The following is a 24,297-nucleotide window of genomic DNA, read 5'->3' as shown; positions in this document are numbered from 1 at the left end:
GTCACTTCCTTCTTCTCTGCTGGCAGTCCTAAAGGTCTGAGCAAGAGACATTGTCAGTCCCTTCTTCCAACAGAGTAACCAATCTGCAGGTCGGGAATGGAGTAGAGATGGGCACGAACCTGAATATGAACCAAAAAAACCCACGAACCAACCCAGTTCGGGGGTCGCGAACCAACGGTTCATGGAAACTTGTTTCCACAAACTTCCACGGAACTGGTCTACTGGTTCTGTTTGGTTCATTTTAAAAGGCAATACCCCTTTCCCTGCTGCTGCAAAGCGGCAGGAAAGGGGGCAGTTTAATGGCCGTTTCCCCTCCACTTGGAGTGGTGGGGAAATGGCTATTTAAACTTTTCCTGCCGCAGCAGGTCCCTTTAAGCTATTAGCTGGCAGGTGGCGGGGGGGTCCCCCGCCACCTGCCAGCTGATAGCTTAAAGGGACCTGCTTGCAAGCGGCAGGGCCCTTTAAATGGCCCAAAGGCCACAAACCCCAGCCCCCACCCCCAGCCCACACACCCCCAGCCCCATCCCTCCAGCCCAACCCCCCACTTACCTTGGCTCTGCTGCTGGGGGGGGGAGGCCATGGCCCAGCAGCAGCGGTTCCATCCTTCTCCGCCACCCTGAGGGCCCCTGTCCTTCTACCCCTCCTCCAGCAAGTGGCGGGAAGGCCCTTTTTGGCCTCCTCCACCGCCCTGCAGGCCCGCCCTGCAGTGGAGGAGGTCAAAAATGGCCTTCCTGCTCCTCGCTGGAGGAGGGGGGGAGGCCATAGGCCCACAAGGCAGTAGAGAGGGCCGGAGCCACTGCTGCTAGGCTGCGGCCTCCACCACCCCAGCAGCAGAGCCAAGGTAAGTGGGGGCTTGGGCTTTGGGGCTGGGAGGCAGGGGCTGGAGTTTGTGGCCTTTGGGCTGTTTAAAGGGTCCTGTCACTTGCAAGCGGCAGGAAAGGACCCTTTAAACTATCAAAGGTCCCTTTCCCTGCCTCTGCTAAGTGGGCAGAAAGGGGCACTTAAACCCCACAAACCACAAACTGGTTCATGAACTTGCCCCAGTTCATGGGGTTCATGGTTCCTGGTTCATGAAAACACCATGAACCACAAACCCCATGGTGGGCTGAGTGAAGTGGAGGAAAGCCAGACTGGCTCTTTTCTTTGGGGAAGGAACAAGTGGGCTCTAGGCAACACATCAGTGGGTGCCATGGTACCAACAGGCACTTCTTTGGGAATCACTGATGCTAATGCAACTCCTGAAAGCACATAGGATGCAGATTAGATATGATTCAGTGCCACATTAGTCTGAATTTAATTAAACTGTTCTCTTCACCTCAGTTTAATGTATTTGGATCTAAGGAAACTCCCTTTGGCCAAGTTTGAGAATCCTCTGATGTGAAATGTCTTCAACATTCCATTTCAAACTGGCCTTCAGCGTCAGGCGTGTCTTATTATCTCCCTAATCAAGGCATGGGTGTAAGCATTCTTCACTCCTCGTTCTGAGTGTTGATTTCTGGAGGTATAACTGGTATTAAAACTGTCTCTATCCTCACATTTTAGGCTGAATCCAAGATATTTACAAGCTGCCTGAACTACTATATTTGGTGTTAGTGCACAGCTAGAGACAACTTGCTGAAAACTTCTCAAATGTTTATGGGGAAATAGCACTGCATTTACTCATGGAGGAAGTAACAGCATACAATAAAACCTGAATAGGAAGATAGTTGGTGTGACAAACAACGGTGCAAGGACTGAATAAGCAATAAGGCTCGGCCTGCACTTTATAAGAGCTTATTCCTGCCCTTTCTTTCATTGCCTTACCATTATGGCAGCAGAGACATTTAAAAAGACACCTTAAGCTTTATTATTGGTTGCTGAAGATTGGCACAATGTCCATAAGCCCCTCCAGCACTTCAGAACAGCTTATATAAAGCGTATCAAGGTTTAAAATGGCAGCTCTTTACAGCTTGCCTGCCAATTACGTTGTTGCCCTTGGGACTTACCTATAAAGAATGGGAAACATGTCTGGTTGCTCTAATCTTGGTTCTAGGTCAAGTGCATCAAATTTGAAAATAGGGGTTGGTTAAGTTAACCTTACAAGCAGCCAGAATTTACCAGGTACTTCCTTTTCTAGAAGGCAGCCAGGCAAATCTGTGCCTCCACGTTTAAATCTTATATTAAGAATCACAACATGAAACTGAAAAACAAGTGAAAAATCACCACAAAGCCAAAAAGTTAACCTTGTGTAGCATTTTGAGAGAGAAAGTACGGGGACCTACCTATGGACGAGAATCTGGGCAACCACCCAGGTTCCATTCCACTCTGCCATGGAAGCTCACTGGGCGACCTTGGGCCCGTCCCGCACTCTCAGCCTAACAAACCTCACAGGGTTTGTTGTGAGGGGAAACAATGGAGGATAGGAGAATGGCATAAGCTGCTTTGGGTCCCCATTGGGAAGAAAGTTAGGGTATAAATGAAGTAAAAATAAAAATTAAAAATCAATGGGATTTTCCAAACATGCTACATAAGTCAGCCCCATGTTTTAGAAAAACCGAAGTGGAAAGATTGGGTATGAATGGTAGCCCAGTCCTTCTGTTTGAAAAACATCAGTGTTGAAATTATGCTGCATGTACAAAATCCCTTCTAAAGCAACTGATGTGTTCTGCACCAGCTTAGATGTCAATAGAATTCGTTACATATGCATCCAAGTTGGAAGAACATGCAGGATACACTACTTTCCTGACTGTGCACGTGCTTTGGCTACACAGGTGCAGTGGCATTTCGACCCTACCTCCGTGCAGCACAGGCTGTGGAGGAGGGGGTCGGCCATTGCTCTCCTGGCAGGAGGGAGAGCAGGCTTTTCCCGGGCATCCAGGTACTTGGTGCAGTGGGCTGAGCCAGGAGCCAGGAGCCGTTTCGGCGGCTCTGCCCACGCAGCACCAGTTGCTGTTTAGAGCTCAGCCCACCCTCCTCACCCTGTTTTTGGTGTAGGTTTAACCAGTTGCTGTTTCGGAGCCAGGTAGGAATTTTTTCCTTTTATCCTAATTGGCTTTGGATGGGGGGTTTTTCGCCTACCTTACACCATGGCTTGTGTGCAGGAATTGGCTTAGGGTGGTGCCTGTTAGGGCGTTCTGGTGGGATAGAGTTGGGCTTTAGGCAGTGGGCCGGTGAGCATCCTTGGCGCTTCCCTATGTGTGGGGAAGAGGGGCCTGCTAGGAGCGGCTGGTACTGCTTGTGACGGCTGCCAGCGCGCGTGGGCAGGCTGCCTAGGTTAACCCCATGTGCAAGTCCTGCCTCACTGCTGTATGTCTGAGGATTAGGAGCTTGGAAGGGGGAACCAATTTGCCTGGCTGTCTGGGTATACTAGTCATCCATAGGGATGGCTAGCACCCGGGGATTCGGGGCTCGCCCAGGCAGGTCAAGGCGAGGGTCTTGGAATGACCACGTGGCTTGACCTGTACCACTTTAACCTTGCCACAGTTTTGATTAATGTTAATGTTGAGGTTAATTTAATAAAGTGGCCCTTAGATCCAACATCATTGTCTGTCTCTTCATTCCCACTAGGGGAGCAATGGAGCTCTCAGTACTGATATTGGATGTAGTTTTTGAAATTGCTTCATGGCATTGCAAAATTCAAGATGGCAGAATGTATGTTCTTGCATTGAAAAGAAAATCAGTCTTATTGGTTTATCCTTGGAGTCACTATTTATACTTTCCTAATCAGATGCATTCCATAGGATTAAATGCAGAATTTTGGATACTGAATCACAAAATCTTTGTAGTGCGGCCAATAAAACCTGCTCTCCCTTGACTCTGGAGATTCCATTGAAAACAGGCCAAATGGCTTCATATCTTCATTCTCTGCAAATTCCACAACAGCGTAGAACCTTTTCTTTGACCAGATTTAATGTTATGCCATCTGCAATCCTATATGGAAGATTGCAAAAGGTATCATATTTAGCTAGGTTGTATTGAAACAATCTCATATGTCCTTTTCTATAGTCCTTTTTATGTAGAAATTTGTAGCAAATATCTAAATTCAGTTCTGGAAAATAAGATGAGACTTTCCAACCCCACTAAGATCTACTTCGTTCTGAATGACTCCTCTCCGGATATAACTGAGAATGTGGCTACATTTCCGCAATGCACTACTAAGCTGCACTCTGATAAGAGCTATTCTAATGGTATATTTATTTAATTGTAACCCTAATGTAGTCTGTATGTCATGCTTCACTTTATGTATTCTTATGCCATTAAAGGAATGATTGCTTGCTTGCTTGCTTGCTTGCTTGCTCCTGCAGATGCAGCTGAGCATGTAAAAATGATGCACTTTACAGGGAAGTTTAGCATGCGAAACCAAATGCCAGCATTTGCCTGCTTTCAGATACTGCGAGTTTTACTGCTGCAGGCATGGGCTAGGCATTGATGATTGCTTACCATAAGCCCATGGTAAGCTGTATCCAGCCATACATCAAAAATAGATGTGTGGTAAAATGATCATCCCTATCTATGTATAAACATGTTGTCAAGCCACAACTGACTTATGGACACCCCGCAAGGGTCTTTCAAGGCAGGTGAGAATCAGAGAGAGTTTGCCATTGTCATCTTCTACATAGTCTTCCATGGTGGTCTCCAATCCAGGTATTGACTCTTCTTAGCTTCTAAAATCTGACAAGATTGGGCTATACCATACCGTCTTCCCTCCCCGTCCCAATCTACCCTATACATTTTTAATTAAAATTGTTTTCACCAGTTTGTGGGGATGGGCTATGACTTGCTTTGCATGCAGAAAGTCTCAGGTTCAGCCTCCAGTTAAATGCGTCAGATGAAACTCTCTTCCTGAGACTCTGGAGAGGTGCCACCAATCAGAACAGAGAGTGATTTGGTAGACCATTTGTATGACTCAATAGATGGCAGCTTCGTGTGTCTGTTTCCCTGCTTGATGCTACCTCATTGTAGCTTTCCCCCCACAGCATTTCATTTACTCAGCAAGCATGACATTTATTTTGAAAGCTGAAAGTTGTGCTTATAAACCAGTAAACAAGATTATGTCATGTAGTTGGCAAGTTTGTAAAAGATGCAGATGTTACCCCGTTTAGAAACAACACTTGAGGATGAAAAGCTGCCTTGCAAACGGCCCTGTAAATTACTGACGCAAACAACCCTCCTTGTTTTGCTGCCACTCACATTGTCATCGGTGCACCAAAACTTTTAATCTTTTTTTTTAAAAAAATGCTCTTTAATCCCGAGAGACAATGATATTCAATTATACAATCAAGACGGTTCTTTGCTTTTGTTTTTCAGACAAGAGAAAGCCGAGGCAAATCAAGTTAATCAAGAGGCTCGGTTTGGTTGTTACTGATGGATTAAATGTGCGTGCTGTCTCAACATTCTGGCTTGTTTATAAGGCGCACTCAACAATGATTCCCACCATCTCTGGAGTGGGTGGGGGCTCTGTACTTCTAAAACATTCCTATTTGGTAAAAGTCTGGATTTTGCACTGTGCAACTGGTATCCCATTCATTCCCCTCATTTCCTTCTGTTGGTGCAGGGAGCTTGCCCTCCTTTTGTGTGTGTATTCCTCTTCCCATGTTTTACAGGATGCGCTTCTGCAACTGAAGCCTCCAAAAGTCCCTGTTTTGCATAGTATTTCATAGCATTTTGATAAATAAAGTAGGAAGGGACCGTATGAGGGCTTTTGAAGAATCAGTGGAAACAAAAGGGATTTGAATCTACAATCAAATCTTTGTTGCATTTCGCTCCGGTCTTGGGGCAGTGGTAAAAACTTGAGATGAACAGAAGCTTCCATCAGTCCATTGCTTCGCTGTATTTGCTGAGGCACTGCAGATCGTAATGACCTGGCTTAGAATATGTCTCTACTGAATGTGTAACATTCAGCTAATGATTACAGCACCATTTCCCCATAGAAGCCAGCAAGCTCAAAATGTTAAATGACAGCTTTATCACATGATTCTTCTGACTGCATGAATATATGTCAGTTATACTTGAAATCTGGGAAGTCTCATTCATGTGCCCAGCTGTCCTCAAGGATCAATGGATTCCTTTTCAGCTCTCCACATCACAGCTATTCCTCCAAATGTTCTGACTCTAGCTGGACACCGTACATTTGGAGATTTGTTTGAAAGAAATGTATTGGCTTGAGTAGTGATGCAACTCAATTGCTTGGGATTCTCTGCTAGTTTGTAATATGATTCTTCTCTTGGACATTGAGATATGAAAATGAAATCTGGTTTGGGACACAATTCTACATTCCATATTTAAACATCAACTACCTCCCCCATCTGTTTTCTGAGAGAGAGGGAATATAAAATATGCTGTCCTGGGGCGATTCCGTACGTCCCGGCATAGTGCTATACTTGCACAACAAGGGCGTCTTCCTGGCATGATTTCTGACATCTCGAGAGTGGCATCATGGAGCGATGGCATCAGAAATCGTGCCAAGAAGACACCCTCGTTGCGCGAGTATAGTGCTATGCTGGGACGTGTGCCCCTGCAATATCTCCTTTGAGCACTGAGATCTTATTAAGCCACTGAATATGTACTTGTGTTTAATTACTTCATTTCTACCCCACCTTTCTCTCTAGTGGAGACCAAAAATGACTTGTATCGTTCTCCTGTCTTCCATTTTATCCTCAGGTAAATTAGGCTGAGTGTTTGTGACAGACCCAAGGTCACCCAGCAAGTTTTCATGGGAGAGTGGGGAGTCAAACCTAGGTTTCCCAGAACCTAGTCTAACACTCTATCCACTACACCACATTGGCTATCTTTATATAAAATGTTCTACGCATTGCGGTATCTAAAGTGAGTGCTTTGCTAGCCATCATAATTATACAACATTTTTCACCTTCTTCTTTCCCCTTTTGAGTTGTTCAGTCCCCACACTGTTGTGTTTTCCTTCTCTCTTTTGTTGGAGTTTTGTCTTCCTCTTGATTCCTCCACCTCTTATCTCTTACCTCCCTGCTTTCTTACATTTTCTTAGATACTCAGTTGAGAAGTTTACTTCAGATGTAAAGCTGCAAAACCATTTTGTATTACCATCACTTTCCCTCCTTATGCTATTGTTGCACTCAAAACCTATGTTTTTATAACACTGTGATGTCCTTGAGAGAGCTTTTCAGAAGCTGTTCATTATAGGACAGCTCCCTTGTCTGGACAAGTCAGGATCAATTCAGAGGGGCATTGCTGGCACTCTCGGAAGGCAGCTAAGTGTCAGTTTGCCACAGACAAAACCATATGCCCTGGTTCTCAACTGATAAAGGGCTTTGTCTCCATATTAATGGGGAAAGCACTTTTTCAATCACTTTCTTATGTTCAAAGGATCAGTCATAAAAGCCAGTATTTCAGTACTTCACATCTTATCAGCACTATCAAGGGTGGAGAACGCATAGATGCTCATCCAGGTATATCCAGCTGTTGCAATCTTGATTGCAGTGGGAGTAGTCATAGGGCATTGCACAGCCTGCTTGAGCCCTTGTCAACACAAGGAGTCACAACAACGTTGCAGGTGGGCCTATGAGTCCTAGCTCACAACTGCCTCTCCAGGACTGTGCTGCTGAAAACTAAAGGGGAAAGTTTTCCAAGACGGGGTACTACACACAGAAGTGGCCCATCTCATACTTGATTTGTGGCACACTGGTCACACAAAGGCTGGCCCACCCACTTCTCTAACTATGTCAGCCAGCAATCACAGGCCCCATAAGGTTCTTACTACATCTCAATCAAGCTTGATGGATTGGGATTTAGAGGACAAGTTTCACCCTAATTTATTAGCCATCTCTAGGAGACAAAGGCCTGGCACATGATAACAAGGAAGCAATTGGGAAAGTTTAATTGAAAGTTCAGCTGCTGGAGACAGCAATTTAAAAAAATGCATTTTGCAAGACTCCACACATTTTATTAATACACATAAATGAAACCTCTGACACAGTTCTTCAGTGCTGCTGCTGATGTACATCTTGTCTTTGATCTGTATTACGTACTTGATTGTTCCTACTGCTATACACAAAAGGCTCTGCTTTGAAAGTTCATGGCATGTTTTTGTTTGATATGGCTCATGGGCTTGATAAATCGAATAATTGCTTTCTGGAGTCCTATTTTCAGGTCTGCCTGTATTTTCCTGTCTCTTTAAATTGACCTCTTGGTGCTAGGAGATCTGGAAAGCCAGAAAAGGTTGTAAGCTTCTCTTTTGATAGGAAAGAATTTTGCTAAGAGGAATGTAGAGTTTGCAGTACAATAAACTACATTTCTTGCCCTGGTTCTCAGTCCTGCCCTCTCCCAGATAAACAATTATGGGTGATCCAGGCAATGACAGATATTGTTGGCAGCAGAGTTGCTGAGAGCCACCTCTGAAAGATATCCTCTCTGGGCCACCCTCATACTACAAAGTCTAACAGAAAACATTACATTAAAACCCATTTTTTAGCTTGTCAGTTTCATGTGCTCCCGGAGTGGCCAGATTCCCTGGAATTTTGTCCTCCATTTCTCCCGCTCCTTACTGAAGAGCAATTTCCATCATCAAGGTAGCAGGGGAAATATGGAACTTGTCAGTGAATTTGTGATCTGCAAAGGACTTGAACTAGGAACATTTGGGTGTGATATCAAATCCTAACTAGGATAGGGTATTCTATCAGACACTATGGAGCTCAAACCCAGAACTCTATCTGAAGAGTTAGTGCCGCTTTGCTATCAGATCCGACTGTATGCAAGAGAATTGGTGGCCACACTTCTGCCCCACAATACAGCCAGCAGGAGAACTATGCCCTGCCAGGAAAAACCAATGAGGTGTGCTGAAATCATGTGATTTAGGGAAGCCAAGGAAACACGGCCATTTAAGTATAACACTGTTACTTCCATGCCAAGCTTTCAGTCTGAGCAACTGATTGGTAGTGAAAAGAATGGGCAAGTTCCTGCCTATATTTGACCTTGTCTTCTCCTTGAACCGCCTATGGATACTGGCTCCTTTCTTAAGTCTGACAATGGTTCTGGGAAAATTCAGACCTCCGCCCACCTATTCTAACTTTGTTTCTGCTACACCCTAAAGACCTGTTGTCTGTCCCTGATCCTCTAGCTAGCTGACCTCTGGCCTGCTTTGTATCTGGCTCACATTTTACTTTGGCAGCCGATATATCTCCTCTTCCAACACAGAAGACTGTGCAGTGCTCATCTCTGTAACTGGCAGGCAGTGTGAAGTCTCTTGATTTGCTCGACCTGGTATAAAATCTAGGAGCTTGGCCTTCTGCCTTGGCCTGGTCAACAAAGTGGTATTTTCTGTTTGAAATAGTTTCATTTCTACCCAGCTCAAATTGCTAACATCAGAGATCCTGACCTGCATTACATCATCAGCTACATTTGGACATGATTGACTACCTTGCTATTGTGTGTGGTCTGTACTATGCGCATGCATGTTGTGTTAGAATGAGCTCACTCCCCTAACTGGACTCAGAATCTCAGAAAAAAGCCAAGTATAGGGAAGAAACCTCTCCTCGGTTGTCACTCACTTCCTAATCTGGTAGGAACTGCTGACTTCGGTTTTAACACACAGCTAGAAGGGAGTGTGCCCAAAATCCAGAATTAGACCACTACATTCTCATTTAAGAACTTTTTTGACAAAGTGATGAAACTCCAGTGTAAGGGTGGATTGAAGATGAAGACAGGAATTTAACAGATTTATCAGAGAAAGTTCATTGAAAGAAACCGAGACACAAGCATGCAGTCAGAGTAATATCCAAGCATTGGGTAATGCATAGCAATGTAAAAAGTAGAGATGGGCACGAACCGAAAAAACTCCGAACCATGTGATTCGCGGTTCATCAAATTTCACAAACCACGAACTTTCATGAACCTGCCCCTGGTTCACAAACCAGTTCATTTGATTCATGAAAAAGTCACATCCAGGTCAGAAAATCATCACTTCCGGGTCAGCAGAAGGTCTGCAGGAAGTCCATCCCCTGTTGCCTAGGAAACTGATTGATTGGCACCAGGCTGTCTGCAGTGATGAACCAAAAAACAAAACAAACAAACCAGTCTAAAAGTTCATAGCGGTTTGTCAGAAATGGGATCTGACGAACCATGGTTCGCGAACCACAAACCGGCCTGGTTCGTGCTTAATTTTGGTTTGTATTTCAGTTCGTGCCCATCTCTAGTAAAAAGCACATAGATACTTTGTCCCCAATTTCAGCACCTGCACAATATTTATCCACACTGTGTAGACAAAAAAGAAGGGAGAGAAAAGAGAAAGGACAGTAGAAAGGTTGGAGAGAGATATTATATACCCTTTTTGCATTATGATGTCTGAGGTGGCTTATAGCATTTGGGGTTAGATTTGGGACCTAAATCAATGCCAAAGTGAGAAGCTCCAGTAGAGGTTGGTTGAAGGGAGGGGTGCCCAGTGGGGAATCCAGGCAATAAATCCAAGAATAGTCCAGAGGGTAGAACAGAGATTGGGATTAGCAAAGGAATCAGGACCAAAGTCAGAACTGTAAAGCTGAGCACAAACTGAGTGTGAGTTGGAGCGATGAGAGCCATTTTTGTTATAGGAGTTGGGGAATGGCAGAAACTGAAATCTGATTTTTGCAGGATTGGAAGTAATTGGAGACATTTGCTGTAAGCTTTAGTATTGGCTGAGTGGGGAGGAAAAGGGGAAGGCTTGAGGGAGATAGCAGGAGTGTACCAGAGGAAATCAAAGTAGAAGGCTTTCCAAACAAGGAGAGGCAAAACCATATCATGAGTGGGCACCATTGCTTCAGTACTTGCTTGTCTTCTGGCTAAGCTTCTTATTTGCATTTAACTTCCAACTGGAGTTTACCTAATTTTTCTGGTTAAGAATTCAAGTGGGCAAGATTTTTCTAAGATGAGAGAATAGGTGTGCTGATCGTGGGCCAAAAAGGGGTAGAGGCATGGCTCAGTGGCAGATCCTCTGCTTGGCATGTAGAAGGCTCAGGTTCAATCCCTAGCAGCTTTTTAAAAGGAGCAGGTAGTTGGTGAGGTGAGAGCCCTCTGCCTGAGACCCTGGAGAGCTGTTGTCAGTCAGAGAAGACAATCTTGATAGTTCAACACTCTGACTCAGTAAAAGGCAACCTTCATGCATAAGGCACAAAGAAGGGGGCTCTGACTCAAAAAGCTTAAACTCTGAAAATCTTGTTGGTCTCTAAGGTGCCACTGGACTCAAATCCTGCTCTTCTACTGCAGACCAACACGGCTACCCACCTAACTAACCTCAGTTAGTCATGTATGTATTCTTGCCACAAAATGGAGGCAGATGTTTATGGCAAAATCTACAGTCTCAGTCTGACCCTGCCAATTTGCTACTAGCACTATCTGTGATCTCAGAGATCATATACAAGCTGCAATTCAATACAGCGATAAAGTATACTTCTACCGGTTTACCTTAAGGGACAAACTGGATCTTGACTAGCAAATTTCTGACTGTTCATTTCTTCATAGATACCCTCGTCCCGTGCTTTATAAAGGCAACTGTTCAAATTGTGCCCAGAAGCCACTGGAGTACTTTTAATGCTCATGAGCTGCATTCTGATAACACATTTCTGTCAACAGTCTAGCTACTGTATTTATTATAAAATATTATAGTGGAACAGGCTACTATTTGGATTTTTTTTGTTTTGCTCAGGCACCAAAATATTGCAAGCTCTCTTGTCAACAGTGTGTTGTAGCGGAGAGTGAGATTCTGAAGCTACAGCATGTCTACTAACAAGGATCAGAAGTCCTCAAACTCCACTAGATTTGACCTTCGGGTGAGGAACAGGCACACAATCATGTGATGGATCACCCCAGTATAACATGGCTTCCCTGCTGAAATGTATACCTTCAGCCATGGTTTGTGTCCAAATAAACTCATGGATGGCTTGACTGCATATATATTTTAGGAACATCAGAGAAGTCAAATGCAAGCTAAAGGGTGCACCTTAGGATTCCCGAATCCCGTGCAATATCGCAGGGTAATGGTGACTGGCCCAAGGTCACCCAGCAAGCTTCCACGGCAGAGGGGGAACTGAACGTGGTTTTCTCAGATCCTACTCCATTACTCTAGCCACCACTACACCATGCCGGCCGGTAAGCTTTCACGTGTTATTCACAACTGACAGCAGCAAGTGCACATTTTTCCATGTACATTTGTGTGCTCTTTGTATTGGGTCAAAATACGAAGGGTGAGATGGTCCCTAGTGGCTTGTGGAGATGCTCTCCCCTTAGCATCAGCTACCAGAGCAGGATCCAGATGTGGAGAAATGGAAATCTATTCACCACCATAGTCAAGTGTGTGTTAGTGTCTTATCCGCCTGCAACATTGTTTTCCCACTTTGCTGCCCTTTAGCAAAGCACTGCTGCTGACAGCAGAGGCAGGCCACCCAGGACAGACGTGCAGCCCACGAATCAGCTGGCAAGCATTTTGTGTGTTTTCCTTCCCTTGTGAGATGGTCCTTGCTCTCCCCAGAGCCTCTTTTTCCCTTTCTTTGCTTCCTACTAGAGATGTGCACGATCCGCATTACGATTGGAAAAAGCCCACGATAATGGTGATCGCATGATCATGACCTGGCGGATCGTAATCGTCCACGGCCAATGATCCAGCAATCGGGAGAGGCCTGGATCGGGGCAATCGGGCTTGGTTCGGGGATCCAGACACTCAGGCGCCAGCAATCTATTCCCCTGGCAACGGAGCCAGGTGAATGCCTGAGCTCTGTTTGCCCTCCTTCTGTCGCCCTGGAAACCTGAATGGAAGCCCAGCTTTCCTTGATCAGCAGGGCTTCCTTCCAATCATGGAGCAGCAAAGCAGTCACAGGTTGGGAGAAGACACCCAGGGGAGGGAGGGGGAAGGGGGTGTTCTGTAGCCACGGGCACTCTAATCTCATCCCTGCAAACCCTGATAGGCAGCTCTGACAGCCACCGCCAGCACCCATCTTCCCACATAGCTGGGAATAGCAGCGCGCCCCGCTTTGGCCTCCATGATCCACGATCCACGATCCACGGCTCGGGAATGGGAGATGCTCGGTGTGGATCGTTAATTCAGGATCGGCGCCGGCGCCAATCCACAATCAGCTGGATCATTAATTTTTTTTGGATCATGCCCATCTCTACTTCCTACTATGTTCTTCTCTGGCATCTATCCTGCTGCCCATGCAGAATCGATCCCTCACAATTACCCACCAGTTTAGCTGCCCTCTCATTCTGTATTATATTTAGTCTCAGGGATACACCAACTCAGTTAGACAAGAGCTCTGAAGCAAAGGAAGAACAAAAATCACACTGGAAACAATCGATGTCTGTCTCACAAAGTGAAGAATAAGAATCACCAACCATTTAATACCCATAAAACAGCATGAGCAGAAGAAAGGATTGTTCTTTTTCCTTTTTATGTAGCCTACTCTTGGTAAGATACTGCAGGCTTCTTTATCATTCCTCCCTTTTATTCCTGAGCAAGCATGCATCAAGAAATGGAAATAGGATATTGCTGCCAAGAATTGGCATACTGAGCAGATCTGGGAGTTTAGAATTTGTTGTAAATTAATTAAACTTTCTAATCACTAACATTCACCCTCAAAGCACAATTCTGATTCACACGGACTTGTATATATCGCTCGAATAACTCAGCTCTTGCACAAGAGCATGGGAACCAATCCCATTGAAAAGAATGGCATTTGAGGTGATGTGAGATAATACTTTATTTATTTTTATCCATTTGTTTAAATTTGTATTCTGCCCTCCCCGCACCGGCAGGCTCAGGGCGGATCACATTTACATACATTAAAATTACAGCCCTCTGTGATGGCCCATTCAAACATGCAAGTCCTCCCCACTCTAATGCTACAGGCACCACGAGATGAGCATGTTTTAATTCTTAAAAGACAGTTAATTGGAATAAAAGGGAAAGGCATTACCTCTTTGCAGATGTTTCCAGTGTCTCGGTGGCTGAGAGCAATTGTGGGCACCCAGAAAAAGATGCCCTCAGAACTGGCACATGCACATCATCCTCCCCAAACTTGACCATTATATGCAAACAAGTCACATGACTTGCTACTAGCATGAATAGGCTTCTTTCTCTTTCTCTGCACCACAGACATCCCCCCATTTTCATCCTCATGTTTTTACCTCACTATCCTCTAAAGGTCTCTAGCCACTATACATGGCTCCCCTATTTAATTTTCACAACAATCCAGTGACATATAGGTTAGGCTGAAAGATCAGAATTATCCTAAGGTCTCCATTCACAGACCTCAATAAACAACAGGATTTGAGTCCAATGGCACCTTGGAGACCAACAAGATTTTCAGAGTGTAAGCTTTTGAGAGAGAGAGCTCCCTTCTTTAGAAACAACTGGGTCTTGTATCTGATGAAGGGGACTTTGACTCTTGAAAGCTTATACCCTGAAAATCTTGTTGGTCTCTAAGGTGTCACTGGACTCAGTCCTACTGTTCTACTGCAGATCAACATGGCTACGCACCTGAGTTGCCCTCAGTAAATGAGCAACTGGAATTATAGCTGCACATGAGTAGCAATTTGCTTAGTTTTCTGGGTTCCCAGGGAAACTGGGGACCCTGAAATGTAGAACCACTATCCTCCAGCCACCTTCAACACCAACAGCCCTGCACAGTGCAATTCTAAGCCAAGTTAGGATGGCCTATGACAACTGAAAGCAATAGCTTTGTCTGGAGTAACTCTGCATAGGATTGCATTGTGAGTGTATATGCTGCACACACGTGGACATATATAAACATGCTGTTGGGAGGTGGCAGGAACAACACCAGAGTCTCCTCCTGATTGACACCCCACATTGTCAAGCCTGGCACCCACCAGCCTGGTTCACCCTGTAAAGGTCCGTACACCAGGCAGCTGATCAGTGGTGGCTGGCCCTTTAAGAGTCACTGACAGTCGGCCCTTTGACACCTGGTTGTTGAGAAGTTCCACCATGTCACAGACACTGGGGGCCCCACTGCCTTCACTCCAGCCAGGGATGAATGCATGCTGAGCTCCAGCTCTGATAAAAGCAGGATTTACAAAATGCCAATGAGAGACTGCTCTCACATGAGCCTAGGTAGCTGCCTGCCACCACTCCTTTTTGCCTATCACAAAACACAGGAGTAAAAGGACAAATCTCTTGGCCTGTCAGGGAACTAAAACAGAAAGTCTACCCTGCAAGGGTAACTTGCAAGCAGAGTTTCTCAGCAAAGTTTTACCTGGTAGGTGGTTCAGGGTCAAGACACTGGCTTCAGCCTTTTGAGGTTTAGGAGTCAAGAGAGTGCTGATTCAAAGTCCAATCACCTAACCACTAGGCCACAGCAGCTCTAGGAGCATTTACTGTGGAGATTTCAGGGATTCTTAGACCATTGCCTAGAAGTGGCAGCATTTCCACTTTGGGATGCAATTCTGTCCTTCCACCTGCCACATCAGCAGGCATGTGAGCCTCGAGCTGCCCAGGCTGATTGGTGGCTCAGCTGAGTCCAGGCTGGACACAGGCAGGGAAGACTCTTCAGCCAAACTGGAGCATAGTGCATGGCCTGGGATCCTATACACACATTCTTACAACCATACACAGTATTCAATAGTGCTATCTGAGCCCTGGCTTCAAAATTACCATATTCACATATTCAGACAAATAACTGTACACACATATAACACAAATCTACTATACCTATACAATGCTTCATGTGAACAGTCCTTCCTGTAATGACTTCCTCAAAAGTAAAATCATCCTCTGTTCCAAATAACATGACGACTAATAGGACCGTCGTTTCACAGGTCTTTTTCACTTCTTGTGAAAGCCAGCTTGGTGTAGCAGTTAAGAGTGTGGGACTCTAATCTGGAAAACTGGATTTGATTCCCCACTCCTCCGCTTGAAGCCAGCTGGGTGACCTTGGGTCAGTCACAGCTTCTAGGAGCTCTCTCAGCCCCACCCACCTCACAGGGTGTTTGTTGTGGGGATAATAATGACATACTTTTGTAAACCGCTCTGAGTGGGTGTCAAGTTGTCCTGAAGGGCGGTATATAAATCGAATGTTGTTGTTGTTTGTCCAAAATGGTTTGTGAAACTTCCTCTTGCCCTGTCTTCCTCCATTTCTTAATGCAGCTGATATTGGACTTCATTTCATCTGGAGAAATGGAAGATGAATGAGAGTACTTTCATCCTTGAAGCAAAAAATTAAATCAACGCCAAGGATGACAACTGCCTGACTGTCAGATAGATGGTAGCTAATGAAAACAAATTAATTCATAAAACATAACTTATTTGAAGGTGCCAGTTTCCAGCCACAAAATCTCCAATGACAAGTATTATAATTTATAAGTAAGGGCCCATTTTCTTGCTATACATACCAGTTGTTCATGCACATAGATTACATTACAAATGGAGCTATTTGTCTGGTGTAATATGAAGTTTCTTGCTTTGATAACAGGGGTAGATTCTCAGCTTTGTTAATCGAACAATAGATCATACAAATTGCTAATACAAATCAATGTGTAAAATGCCAGGAATTATATTAGGAACTGACATTTCTATTCCAGAATGCACATGTCTGTGAAGCAGAAAAGTACTAAAGAGTGTTTTCTAGGAAACAGGAAAATGTTCTGGTTAAATTTATGTATTCCCAAAATCTTCCATGTTGGACTAACTTTTGGATCCACAGAAACTCATATTCCTATCACAAACTTGCTTTCCCATTAAGATGAAATGCTTTTTCACATTGTTAAATTCTGTATTAGGGTTGCCACAAAATCCAAAAAAGCAACAGGTTCTGGTACCTATCTCTCATGCATTTGTTGCAAACTCCTTGAAATCTAACTATTATTGAAATATTTGTAATTTACAAAGGACCCAGAATGAAAAACAAGAAATCTGGATCTTCGGGTATGTAACGATCTAAGCAGATTATCAAACAAATGCAACACAATCTAAAAATACAGTACAATCCAAGCACAGAAACCAACAATCACCAATTCCAGTTGCCATATCACCCTTAGCTTTGAAAAGCCATTCTAAATAAACACACACAGGCTTTTCTAAGCACTAACAAAGATCTCTTCATCTCCTTCAGGAGATCATTCCGGTCTATAATTGAAAAAAGCTGGCACAGATTTAACTTTCCTAATGGATGGCATGGTGAGCGAAGAGACCTGTATGGCGTAAAAGAAGTACTGAAATCTGGAAACGGCTTGGAAAATGTCTGCAAAGACCTCACAGGACCTTGCTGAAATCTGTGCGTCTCAATGTGTTGGTGTCTCTACATTAACATGCCCAGGCCAGGTTTTGGTCCAAGTCAGGTCCAGCGCTTTTCGTACTACTGTTCCAGCCTGAGTCAGCGCTGCTAATAAGGATAAGGATGTTGCATTGTTTGGAAGTTGGATATCTTGCATGACAGGCTGGGCTATATTATAGCAGACCAGTTCAGAAAGATGCTTTAATGAAGGATAAGAGACTGTGGGCTGTCCTACTGTGTATAGTATGTATTGACCGTTGCTGCATGAATTATCTTGCGGGGTAATTTTTGCATTGTTTAACTTGCTGTGTTAATTTTTACACTTTGTTTCAGCTTGGTTTCAGATCTCTGCAATCCTAATCTAATTACATTTCTTGTTGGATGCCCCTGTGCAATCTACCTTGAGTCTCAGTGAGAAAGGTGGACTATATAAATTACACAAATAAATAAATCTGTTTTGCTAATGGTGGTGCCTTCTTTCAGTTCTGGACACCTTTTCCTGATGCAAGAGCCTCTTAGCAGAAGAGCTTTGTGTCAGGGGAAGATGCCTTACACTGGAGGAAGGTGCCACCATTAGCAAACCAGTTCCCCGGGATCCAACCCAAGGCTGCTGCCAGGCTCCCCATATGATCCTATACGCCAACTAAGGTCACCAGGCATCTCACTTTCGGTGGCCCCCTCTATTCATGAGGCTTGCTTATCTATAGACTCTGCCTGCTTGTTTTCAGTGGCTTTGCTCTTGCTCTTCTGTAAAAGGAGCAGAATTATTTAGATGAACCTTTGGCAGATGTAATTAATGACTGCTTCCGATTGGCAGCTGGTGGTAGGGTAAAACCATCAAGTTCCTGGCAATTCTTAGAGCCAGAGGACTGACAGCTTTAGCTAATGTTGCAGTTTTAAGTAGATGTATTTTTATGCGTTTCAGTTATGTTGTAATTGGATATATTTATATTTTGTAAACTGCTTTGAACATTACGGAAAGGCGTGATATAAATATTTTAAATAAAATCACAGGCACAGGCATATTAGATGAGGCTTCTTTTTTACTCACCTCATTTAAGTTTTTGTTGTAATTAACATGTCACTGCAGTTAGTGGAACTCATAGGTTGCCTCATAACTTATCTGCCTGGGTACACAACTAATTTGCATTAACAAGGAAAAGCATTTGGTCATGTGAGCCACCAACAATCTAAAGATCAACATATGAGGCTACTGCATGAATATAAATTTTCCACTTCTGTAAGAACTAGGCCTAAGGACACAAATGGTGGGACAAAGATAATGGTTCTCCATCAGTCTCTAAAAGATAAAGTGTGCGCATACAGCAATAATTCAGATCAGGGCCATGGGGGAAAGGAAAATGGGATTTAACCCGTCAGTCCCCTGCTCAGTTTTGCTAATTGGCTTGGATTACCTTTTTAAGACTGATAGAGATTTGTGATCTTCTGTAATGCACTTGTTAAGGAACAAACTTTAATAACAGGTTTCCCAGTAGATCTTAAAAACAGTCACTACAGTTAAACAGTTAACTTTCACAGAGCACAACTAGAACCAATACAGAACCAAACCAAACACTCAAATATGCAACAGCACCACCCACTGGTAGGGTTGGTTATGTCATCATTACACTTCATTGCATCCAATCATGATCCAAGAGATCTCACTAGAGCATATGCAAGAGTACCCTGTACTGGCATTTTAGGAGATGACTGGAAATGGCTGAGAAATTTGCTCATCTCGACTTTCTCAAAGATAGGCATCCAAAGAAACCAGGGTTCCCTGGAACACAGTTCTACAACCACTGGCTTAGAGACAACAAATTTAACAAATTAACAAAATCCTGAATGTAAATGACTTTGCAGAATCTTTCCTTCCCTGGCCCAGCAGATAATCACTGGTTTGTGCTATCAGTATGGATAGCTTTAATTATGTAAAGGGCAGGGAAGAAAAAGAGAGTACCTGGCTGAAAGGGGCAATCTGTATGTTATTTGGCACTGAGTTTCAGAGGCTGGATATGATCTTACCCCGCCTCCCCCCTTCTCCCACTTTATGGGTTTATGCCTAGTTTTTTGTGGCATCAGTTTACATAATTACCCTCCTGCTTCATCAGAACTTGAAGTGGACTGAGGAAATTGAGGGATATATGCATGTAGACTTATAATCTAACTCCATAGAGCACAGGAGGAAAGAACAAAGAAAGAGAAGCATGAGATGGTGTCCTCTGGGGAAGTTGCTAAAGAACAGAGAATTGAGGAATGGGGACATACACACACACACACACACACAAACAGTGGAAAGCCAAAGGGAATACAAAAAAATGCATCCACTTAAAACTGAATATACAAAGTTTCACCTAAATACAAACTTCCTTGTTTCAACGTTGTGTGTCTTAATAGGCACTCATCAAATAATTTACCTTCCTGAATACAGTGTTAAAGCGGGCAGCTGAATTTTTCAAGCCACGTTTCTAAGTCAGGGTAAATCAACATCAAGAGGAGTGTGGCATCAGTGCCCAGAATAAACTAATGAACAATCCAATTCCTGCTTTCCATGACTTCCTTGTTAGTATATCTTGTTTACCAATCAAGTTTTGATAGCTCTCCCAGTTAATTGACTGCTTAGGGCTGTTTTTCAGCTTATGGAACTGTGTGAGGAGGACATCTCTAGTGGCATCCTAGGAGCTGTCCAGTGCTAAACTGCACAGAAATTCTATTATTTGCTTGGCTGAAGCCTCAGCTAGCAGATGTTTCTTCCCAGGTACATTGCATATACAGGTTATATGATCTTTGCAACCAATCCAACCAAAAAGCTAGAGGAAAAGAGGTTTCCATTGCCTTCTTCCAGATTCATTGCTGAATCTGGAATCTGACTTTTGCATAAAAAAATGCAGCCAATAGCCCTAACAGTATAGTACAATCCACTTTGACAATCCTTGATTCATTAAGAACTTTGTCAAACATCCACAAACTGTTTGTGCTCATTAGTCTAACACTCGCTGTCAGGTATTCTGGGTTACTTTCTCCATAAATGACTGACAAACTATGCAATTATCATATTTTTCTTTGTTTCCTTTATGAGCCTGGGGAGGGTGCTTCATTTCTGAAAGATGCCAAAGAACGTATGCGTTAGAAATACATAAACATGTTTGAAAAGCTAGGGATGGTTCAATTTGAACACTCCCATTTTGACTTCACTTCTCCCTCATGAGAACTTGCTTTTCATACCATTTAATGTGTCCTTGTACTAATTTTTTTCCTCCCCAAAAGTGCCCATTTTCAACATGGTGTATTGATGGCATACATTGTATATGGCATATAAATGGTATATATGTAGAAATAGCATAAAATGACATTAAAAAAACAAGCGAACTAGTAACAATGAAATGAGGCAGCCAAACCGATGACAATGAGCAGAACCACAAGTGACAAAAGGCACAGATTGGACACTAGTCAGCTTCCCTCAAGTTTTGATGGGAAATGTGGGCATCCTGGTCTCACAGCTTGGCTCTCTGACTGCTGTCCAATGGACTTTTCAACTGTCACTTGTCCAACATTCCGCCAAGCTGCCTACATTTCCCATCAAAACTTGAGGGAAGCTGGCAAGTGTCCAATCTGTGTCAGGCGTCACTTGTGGTTCTGCTCAATGACAACACATGAGATCAAAAAGAAATAAAAATGGCCATGTCAGCTCAACTCCAGAGCAAACTATACCAAATGAGGGTTGCCAATTCCAGCCTGGGAGATTGATGAAGATTTGGGGCTAGTGTCTGTGGATATGTGAGTTTGGGGGAGGAATTTCACTTAGAGTCTGTGGTATACTATAGAGTCTGCCATCCAAGCTTCCATTTTCTGTAGGGAAACTGGTCTCTGTAGTCTGGAGATGACCTGTAATTTCAGGAGATATCTAGCCTCACCTGGAGTTTGGCAACTGTATATCAAATCCACATGCTGATGAGCATTAACCACTTTTTAATGTTGCAAGTGACTGTTGTTCAAGGGGGAATTTAAAAGGCGCAAGGATGACAGCTTAGAATCCAACTGACAAATACATTTTGATTCCTAAACTACAGATGGCCTTTTAGATATATAGAAACAGAACTTCTCAGAATGTTTTGAGATCCAAACCAGGACTTTGCTGACTGGTGTGAATTTGTTGTTTGAATGCAGTTTTTCTCTGACCACAAACGACAGAAGAAGTAGTAAGTCTGTATCTTGACTGTACCACCTTGAATTGCAAAATTGCAAGAATCCTTCATGAAAGAAAAGGTACAGAGACAAAGAAAAGTAGCATGTAAAGAAGAACCCTGCTTCTGACACCTGACACTTTTTTATGTGATGGGAATTTTCTGGGAAGGATGAGAATTCAGACGTGTGAGGCAATTTGAAGTGATATGCACAGGTTTAGTATCTCCTTAGATAACTTCATGCAGAACACGTTCATTGCTGACTAAGGAACGGAATGCCTTAGATCCAGCAAGGCTCTTCTTGTGCGTTGTTTCCAAGATGTAGCCATAACATTCTGTGCTGCATCCACATACAGTTTCCGAATCTCATTATGTGCAGCATAAAAAATCCTAAGCTTGATGGCATAAAGACACAAAATGACATTTGTCAGATCTGAAAGGAAAGTCCCAACGTCCTTGTTGGCTTGAGTAACTGACTTGGTTATAGCATGATGGAGTACTGGCATAGATCCAGAAGCACTCCAAAGCTGCAAGGATGAAGGATGAAAGGAAGTAGTTGATGGGAATCATTTTGACAGACAAGATAGACTCATTCTGTTACGGCTCCACACTGTCAACCCCTTTTAAGCAGTTTGCAAAGAACTTCCCACTGGAAGTTCTTCACATACATAAGCAAATGTATTTAGAGCCAGCCTGTGTATTCCCACTGAGCTCGACAGGCTCTGGCTCCAAATCACTATGGAAACACCATGGGCCCAATCCCACCCAAGGTGTAATGGAGAGTTATCGTCACTCAGACCCGTTGCAATCAGTGAAACTAAAGCACCCATTTAAAACCAATCTATTGATTTTAAAGGAATTTAATGGAAACTAATTTTCACAGGATTGTGCTCCCTGTTTTTTTTTTTAAAAAAACTGCCTTTGTAAATTGTTTGTCAAAAGACTGCAAGTCATTCCTCTGAATCCTGCACTCTGATAACTGAACTCTACCATCAATCTGGAAATAGTCTGAAAGCAATTGTTGGTGTGAAAAATATTTTGAATGAAATGAGGCAGCTGGAAGCTGCTTGATTACTTTCAATTATGCCAGGGCTTTAGCAGAACAGTTATTTGGTAAGATTTGAAAAATTGGGTAATTCAGAGCCATAATATTCCATTTACTGTGCATTCCATACAGAGTTGGGCGGACCACTGGAAATGTTAACTGCGAATTGAAAAATATGATATTTGCTTATCTTTGCCATAAATGCAAACATATTTGCTCAATATTTCCAGATGGGATTCAGGATGGAGACAGGAATGTCTACACTGATGAGTGACTTGCACCAGGAGATGGAATGAGGGCCTTTTTTCACCTTGATTTATTTAAAATGTTTATTTAATGTATTAATACCTCTAAGGAAATCGTTCCAGCCATCAGGACAGCTGAGAGCCACCATGGGTCCCCAAACAAAGATTCTATCTGGGCCTCCCATGTGACCCTGATCAAAACCAATTATCGTTGACTTGCTGTTACCTTGAATAGAATAATAACTGTTCATCAGGTAAGAAACATCAAAGGAAAAGGGTCATTATTATTAAACAGATTTTATTCATTTACACAATGCAAATTGCAGTAAGCTATGGTGCAAACCCCACACTTCAAATAACCCTACATTTCAAATAACAACCAACTGGCATAAGTCAACAGTAAGGGAGAAGAGACAGATTTGACGAAATCTACCTCATAGTGCTTTGTGAGCTTTTCGGCTAGCAAACAGTTCAATAACACGATCAAAGTCAAGTTTTTGGGCAAGCTGTGCCTCTACTGCCAAGATTCCCAAAGCTGACCGATAACTTTGGCTCATTGAGGATCTCAGGCAATTGTTGATACATGCAAGTCTACTGAAAGATCATTCCGCTTGGGCAACAGTAACAGGTCGAATGCTGTTAGGAAATAAGTTTGGAAAAACTATAGGATGCCTTTCAGGACCTCATTGAACAGCTTCTTTTACCTCTGCAAATGTAGGGACTTCACTTTGCAATGAGCCTATATCAAAATCAAATTGCTGTGTCTTTGCAAATGCTGTGCCTGCCAGAGCCTCAGATGGCTCACTGTGGAAAACACAGCTACTGTCAGGGTCACTTCCTTGACTTCCACTAGCTACAGTTAACCTGGCTGTGCAGCCAAGACTTTCCATGGTTTTTTTGTCCTTTCCTACTGTCTTTTTCCCTTGCTGCTTTTTCCTTTCACTTCTGGACCCCAGATTTGTGGTGATGATGCATTTCTTTGGGCCCTATTCTCTCTTACTTCCTCTCGGTGTGTCTTGCAGGCTCTCATTGTCTTGCTGTCTTGCTTTGGAAAAGAAGGGAGATTATTAGAGCCAGTAGGTATATTATTTTTCACAACTGTCTGGCCCCCATAGGCACTGGGGCACCCACAAGGGTATTTCTTGGCAATCGCTTTCTTCTTCCCCCCAAATATCTCTCCTCTAAAACAATGAGTCCTGGCTCTCCCCCACCTCCAGAAGCAGGTGCTTTCAAACAACCTAGGAGGTGTCTCCTTGGTGCCTACAGGGAACACTCATTCAGAGCATCCATCCTGACCAATGTGAACTTTAGAAAAAATGATAGCATTTACTAAAAGAAGAAGAAGAACAAGCAGAATCAGTAAGACTTCCCAGCCAAGGGACCTATCTAGAACACTGCCTTTCACTGTAAATTAAATGTACCAAGACACAAGTTACTGGTGGGAAGAGGCACCACTGAATACAGTGAGACACAAAACGTAAAGATGCTGAATGGGGGAAGGAAATAGGGGACAGGTTAAAAGTCCATCTTATCTTCCAGGGCGAAGAGACAGGTGGTCTGAGTGTTCACGTGGTTGTGTAGTGGCTAGAGTGTCGGACCAGGATGTGGGAGACCCATTT

The sequence above is a fragment of the Eublepharis macularius genome, chromosome 10 (genome assembly GCF_028583425.1).
Source record: "Eublepharis macularius isolate TG4126 chromosome 10, MPM_Emac_v1.0, whole genome shotgun sequence".
Taxonomy (NCBI): domain Eukaryota; kingdom Metazoa; phylum Chordata; class Lepidosauria; order Squamata; family Eublepharidae; genus Eublepharis; species Eublepharis macularius.
The sequence above is the reverse complement of the archived record's forward strand: the minus strand, read 5'-3'. Positions refer to the sequence as shown.